At 39.3% G+C, this 7,147-nt stretch overlaps 1 non-coding gene across 1 annotated transcript; it reads right to left on the bottom strand.

Annotated features, from left to right (window-relative positions):
- Nucleotides 1–555: 555 nt before the first annotated feature.
- On the bottom strand, nucleotides 556–659 carry LOC130959178 (small nucleolar RNA R71). Its single transcript, XR_009078273.1, has one exon. It is a non-coding gene; the product is annotated as a small nucleolar RNA R71 (small nucleolar RNA).
- Nucleotides 660–7,147: the final 6,488 nt, after the last annotated feature.

The following is a 7,147-nucleotide window of genomic DNA, read 5'->3' on the forward strand; positions in this document are numbered from 1 at the left end:
TATACTGTGACATAGAGGATTCCACTACTCTCTTTGTTATCTTCTTTTTCATATGAGTAGGAATAGAGATAAATACATTCTTGTTGAAGCTGATCCTGAACCTGAAAGGACTCTAAAGAGGAAGCTAAGTGAAGCTAAAGCACAACAGTCCAGAGAGGACCTTACAACAAATTTTGAAAGAGAGGCAGACATGGCAGTCGAACCTGAGAACAATGCTGGAAATGTAAGGAAGATGCTTGGTGACTTTACTGCACCAACTTCCAACTTCTATGGAAGAAGCATCTCAATTCCTGCAATTGGAACAAACAGAATTGCAAGTTTCATGGACTTCCATTAGAATATCCTCATCAATTCTTAGTTGAATTCTTGCAAATCTGTGACACTGTTAAGACCAATGGGGTTGATCCTGAGATCTACAGACTTATGCTTTTCCCCTTTGCTGTAAGAGACAGAGCTAGGATATTATTGGACTCACAACCTAGGGAAAGCCTGAACTATTGGGAAAAGTTGGTCAATGTTTTATTGGCCAAATTCTTTCTACCTCAAAAGATGAGCAAGTTTAGAGTGGAAGTCCAAACCTTCAGACAGAAGAAAGGTGAATCCTTCTATGAAGCTTGAGAAAGATACAAGCAATTGATCAGAAGGTGTCCTTCTGACATGCTTTCAGAATGGAGCATCTTATGTATATTCTATGATGGTTTGTCTGAATTGTCCAAGATGTCATTGGACCACTCGACTTGTGGATCTCTTCATTTGCAGAAAACCCCTACAGAAGCCCAGGAACTCATTGAGATGGTTGCTGATGAGCGGATATTTTATACGCTTTTTGAGGGTAATTTCATGTAGATTTTAGTATGTTTTAATTAGTTTTTAGTTAAATATTATTAGTTTTTAAGCAAAAATCATATTTCTGGACTTTACTATGAGTTTGTGTGTTTTTCTGTGATTTCAGGTATTTTTTGGCTGAAATTGAGGGAGCTGAGCAAAAATCTGAGTTAGGCTGAAAAAGGACTGCTGATGCTGTTGGATCCTAACCTCCCTGCACTCGAAATGGATTTTCTGGAGCTACAGGAGTCCAATTGGCGCGCTCTCAAGGGCGTTGGAAATTAGACATCCAGGGCTTTCCAGCAATATATAATAGTCCATACTTTGCGCGAAGATAGACGACGTAAACTGGCGTTCAACGCCAGTATCATGCTGTTGTCTGGCGTCCAGCGCCAGAAACAGGTTACAAGTTGGAGTTCAACGCCAGAAACAGGTTACAACCTGGCGTTGAACGCCCAAAACAGCGCCAGGCACGTGAGAAGCTTAAGTCTCAGCCCCAGTACACACCAAGTGGGCCACAGAAGTGGATTTCTGCATCATCTATCATAGTTTACTCATTTTCTGTAAACCTAGGTTACTACTTTACTATTTAAACAACTTTTAGAGACTTATTTTGTATCTCATGACATTTTCAGATCTGAATTTTATACACTTTGACGGCATGAGTCTCTAAACTCCATTGTTGGGGGTGAGGAGCTCTGCAGCGTTTCGATTAATTAATGCAATTGTTTCAATTTCACTCAAACGTGTGTGTGTTCCTATCTAAGATGTTTATTCGCGCTTAATTATGAAGGAGGTGATGATCCGTGACACTCATCACCTCCCTCAATCCATGAACGTGTGCCTGACAAACACCTCCGTTCTACATCAGACTGAATGAGCTTCTCTTAGATTCCTTAATCAGAATCTCCGTGGTATAAGCTAGAATTGATGGCGGCCACTCTTGAGAATCCGGAAGGTCTAAACCTTGTCTGTGGTATTCCGGGTAGGATTCAAGGATTGAATGTCTGTGACGAGCTTCAAACTCGCGATTGCTGGGCGTGATGACAAACGCAAAAGGATCAATGGATCCTATTCCAACATGATCGAGAACCAACAGCTGATTAGCCGTGCTATGACAGAGCATCTGGACCGTTTTCACTGAGAGGATGGGAGGTAGCCACTGACAATGGTGACACCCTACATACAGCTTGCTGTAGACGGGCTTTACAAACGATTGAGTTGAATATTACATTGCAGAAATTCAGAGGACAAAGCATCTCCAAAACTCCAACATATTCCCCATTACTGCACAACAAGTAACGATTTTATTCTCTTTTATTTTTCCAATCTAATAATTCCCATTGATAATTTTGATTGATATCCTGACTAAGAATAATAAAATAAACATAGCTTGCTTCAAACCAATAATCTCCGTGGGATCGACCCTTACTCACGTAAGGTATTACTTGGACGACCAGTGCACTTGCTGGTTAGTTGTGCGAAATCATAAGAAATCTTGATTTTGATATTGAGATATTAATTTCGTGCACCAAGTTTTTGGCGCCGTTGCCGGGGATTATTCGAGTTTGAACAACTAAAGGTTTATTTTGTTGCTTAGATTAGGAAGAATTTATCCTTTCTTTTTACTAGAATTGCATCTTCTATTATCCCTTTTTTTTTAAAAAAAAAATTTCAAAAATATTATTTCTCTTTATCAATTTTTAATTTTTTTCGTGAGTTTAGTGTCTTGTTCTAAGTTTGGTGTCAATTGCATATTTGATATTTTTCTTTAAAATTTTCGAACTTGTGTTCTTTGTTCTTCATTGATCTTCAAGTTGTTCTTGTTTATTTTTCTTGTTTTTCTTGTGCTTTTTCAAAACATTAATTTTCAAAAATTATACTTTTATCCATAAAAATAATACATCTTTAAAATACGTTACATTTTTAGCTCAGTTGGTTATAGCGTTGGTTTATGTTCTTGGCAATTGAGCACCTTCTTTTTAAAATCCTTTTTCAAAAATAATTTTTCTTGATTTAATCTTGTGCCAAACTCCAAGTTTGGTGTTTTCTTGTTAATTTTAATATAATTTTTGAAAAGTTATCTTGGTTTTCTAAAAATTTTAAGTTTGGTGTTCTTTCTTTTGTTCTTGGTGTTCTTGTGAATCTTCAAGGTGTTCTTGAGTTTTTCTTGTGTCTTGATCTTAAAATTTTTAAGTTTGGTGTTCCTTGGTGTTTTTCCTCCAAAAATTTTCGAAAATAAGGAGCATTAGATCTAAAAATTTTAAGTCTTGTGTCTTTTGTGTGTTTTTCTCTTTCATCATAAAATTCGAAATTCAAAAAAAATTATATTTTCTAACTAATTTTAAACTACATTTTCGAAAATTTTATATAAAAATTCAGATTTCAATTTCAAAATTTTTCAATTCTTATCTTTTTAATATATATTTTATTATCTTTTTCAAAAATTTTATTCTAACCACTTTCTCCTTTTCCTCAAATTTTTCAAAAATCTTCAAAAAATATTTTCATTTTTTTTTATTTTATTTCGTTTTTACTTGTTCTATTTTTACTTTATTTTATAAAATAAATAATATCAACATCCATACCATCTCTTTTATTCCATCATGGAACTAAGTGGAAATGAACAATCCAGGAGGACTCTGGGGTCATATGCTAACCCCACTACTGCTTCATATGGGAGTAGTATCTGTATACCCTCCATTGGAGTTAGTAGCTTTGAGTTGAATCCTTAGCTCATTATCATGGTGCAGCAAAGCTGTCAGTATTCCGGTCTTCCACAGGAAGAACCTACAGAGTTTCTGGCACAATTTTTACAAATTGCTGACATAGTACATGATAAGGAAGTAGATCAGGATGTCTACAGATTATTACTGTTTCCATTTGCTGTAAAAGATCAAGCTAAGAGGTGGTTAAATAACCAGCCTAAGAACAGCATAAAAACATGGAAACAGCTGTCAGAAAAATTTCTGAATCACTATTTCCCTCCAAAACGGATGACACAGCTAAGGCTAAGCATCCAAGGCTTCAAACAAGGAGATAATGAATCCCTTTATGATGCCTGGGAGAGATACAGAGAGATGCTAAGAAAATGCCCCTCTGAAATGTTTTCAGAGTGGGTGCAATTAGACATCTTCTACTATGGGCTTACAGAAAAAGCTCAGATTTCTCTAGACCACTCAGCTGGTGGATCTATACATATGAGAAAAACAATTGAAAAAGCTCAAGAGCTTATTCATACAGTTGCCAGAAATCAGCATATGTACCTAAGCAGTGAATCTTCCATGAAAGAAGAAGCTAAAACAGTAACTGCTGAACTCAGTCCTGTAGATCAGGCTAATGAATTCAATCAGCAATTAGACTTTCTAACTCAGCAGCTAGCCGAATTCAAGGAAATACTACAGGAAACAAGAATGGCTAACAGGAATATGGAAGTACAGTTAAAGCAAACAGAAAAGTAACTGTCAAAACAAATAGCAGAAGAATGCCAAGCAGTTCAATTAAGAAGTGGGGAAACATTAAACACTTCACTTCAAAACAGCAGGAAGCCAAGAAATGAACAAATGGCTACTCAAAATCCCTCTGAGGACAATCAGAGCCCAGAGAGGAATAATACTGGCGCTGAACGCCCAGCCCATGCTCATTCCTGGCGTTCAACGCCAGAAACAAGCATGAATCCGGCATTGAACGCCCAAAGGGAGCATAGTTCTGGCGTTCAGACGCCAGTAACGAATAAGGAGGTGGCGTCTAACGCCACTCCAGCTTCCACCCCTGGCATTCAAATGCCAGTGGGGGATCAGTCACATACAAGTGCTGATAACAACCCTTCTAAAAAGGCTTCCCAACCCACTTCTGTAAGTAATAAACATGCAGCAACTAAGGTTGAGGAATACAAAGCCAAAATGCCTTATCCTCAAAAACTCTGCCAAGCAGAACAGGATAAGCAATTTGCCCGCTTTGCAGACTATCTCAGGACTCTTGAAATAAAGATTCCGTTTGCAGAAGCACTTGAGCAAATACCCTCTTATGCTAAGTTCATGAAAGAGATCTTAAGTCATAAGAAGGATTGGAGGGAAACTGAAAAAGTTTACCTCACTGAAGAATGCAGTGCAGTCATTCTAAAAAGCTTACCTGAGAAGCTTAAAGATCCCGGGAGCTTTATGATACCATGCACATTAGAGGGTAATTATACCAAGCAAGCTCTATGTGACCTTGGGGCAAGTATCAACCTAATACCTGCATCTATTATCACAAAGCTCATTTTGAATGAAGAAGTCAAACCAACCCGGATATGTCTTCAACTTGCTGATGGCTCCATTAAATACCCATCAGGCGTGATCGAAGATATGATTGTCAAGGTTGGGCCATTTGCCTTTCCTACTGACTTTGTGGTACTAGAAATGGAGGAGCACAAGAGTGCAACTCTTATTCTAGGAAGACCTTTCCTAGCAACTGGCCGAACCCTCATTGACGTCCAAAAAGGGGAAGTAACCCTGAGAGTCAATGAGGAGGAGTTCAAGTTGAATGTTGTCAAAGCTATGCAACATCTAGACACCCCAAATGATTGCATGAGTGTTGATATCATTGACTCTCTGGTAAGAGAGGTCAATATGGCTGAGAGTCTCGAATCAGAGCTAGAGAAAATCTTTAAAGATGTTCAGCCTGATCTGGAGGAACCAAAGAGAATAATAAAACCTCTGAAAATCCCTCAGGAAGAGGAGAAACCTCCCAAACCCGAGCTCAAACCATTACTGATGACAAGTCATCATATACCCATTTTTCAAGCTAATTTCACTTGTTTTGTTAGCATTTATGCACTTTCTTGCATCCTAAGTAAGTGATTTGGAGTGAAAATGCATAACTTCTCTAAATCAAGCAACCACCATGAAATTAATGTTAAATCATGAGGTTTGAGCTAATTTTAATTGAATTTTAATTGATTTATAAACCTCTTGAATTTAGTGATACTTGGAGTGGTTGTTTTGGTTTATTGTAGGTGAAGAAAAGAAAAGAAAAGGAAAAGCGTGGCCTAAGAAGTGTAGCCTAAGGAAAGGAAAGCGTGGCCAAAGTAATAGGAAGCGTGCCGCATGCAAAGGGAGAGGCAACATTGCCCTCCACAAGGGCACACTGCCCTCTAGGAGGGCAATATAAGAGAACCAAGAAGAGAAGGCAACTCTGCCCTGCCCACTACAAGGGCAGAGCACAAAATGTGCCTTGGGACCAAGAGGAAGAGAACCTTGCCCTGCCCTCCACAAGGGCAGAATCGGGCTTTCTAAGGAAGAAATTCAAGGGAAAAATGTCACCCATGCATGCCACAAGACTCGAACAAGGAACCATGAGGAAGCCAAGAACTAAGGTTGATTGTCGTGCCAAGAAGCCAAGAAAAAAATGAGAAGCGTGTGCCCCATCCGTGTTTCGAACACGGGACGTGAAAGAGGGAACATTGCCCTGCCCTCTGCGCGGGCAGGGCAGAATCTTGTGTGTGGCGCACCAAGAAGCAAATCTGGCACACCATGGCACGTCCTGGCAGCACCAAAATTTCCTGCCCTGCCCTCTGCGCGGGCAGGGCAGCATCCTATGCACCAAGCTCAATTCTGGCGCACCAATTTTTGATTCTGGCGCACCAATTCCTGATTCTGGCAGCACCAAGGAATTTCTGGCGCACCAACTTTTCCTGCCCTGCCCTTGGCGCGGGCAGGGCAGCATCTCACGCACCAAGGCCGCACCAGCTCGCACCAACCGTCCGCACCATGCATCAATTTTCTGCCCTGCCCTCCACAAGGGCAGGGCAGCCTCCTGGGAGTGACTTTTCATGGGCCGAAAATTCAAATTAAAATCCATTTGAATTCATTTCTTCACAAATTCAAAAGCCCATCCAAATCCCAATATCCAAGAATAGAAAGTGTATAAATAGGAATTAGTTTGATGTAATTAACACTTTTACACACACACTTTTACCTGCACTTTTGAATTTTACTTTTAACTTTCTTTTGAGCTTTGAATTCTGCAACTTCTCTTGGTGACTCCACCGAGATTTTAGAGAATTAGGGAGGAGAATTGATCTCTCTTCTTCCTCGTTCTTACTTGGGTCTTTTTAATTTCCTTGTTTTGAGTTTTGGGTGTGAAGAGTTGAGGAAATTCTGTCTCAACCTCCATTCAAAATCTCTTCAATTCCGTTTCTGCATAATCAAGTTGAATTTCATTTTCTCTACTGCTTCTTCTTCTAATTCTTGTCAAATGCTTTGTTAACTTGGATCTAGGAAGGCAAATAGAGATCTAGGCTCTGCTACCTAGTCTCTTGAGACCTGAGACCCAATTTTAC

This window comes from Arachis stenosperma, chromosome 10 (genome assembly GCF_014773155.1).
Source record: "Arachis stenosperma cultivar V10309 chromosome 10, arast.V10309.gnm1.PFL2, whole genome shotgun sequence".
NCBI lineage: Eukaryota > Viridiplantae > Streptophyta > Magnoliopsida > Fabales > Fabaceae > Arachis > Arachis stenosperma.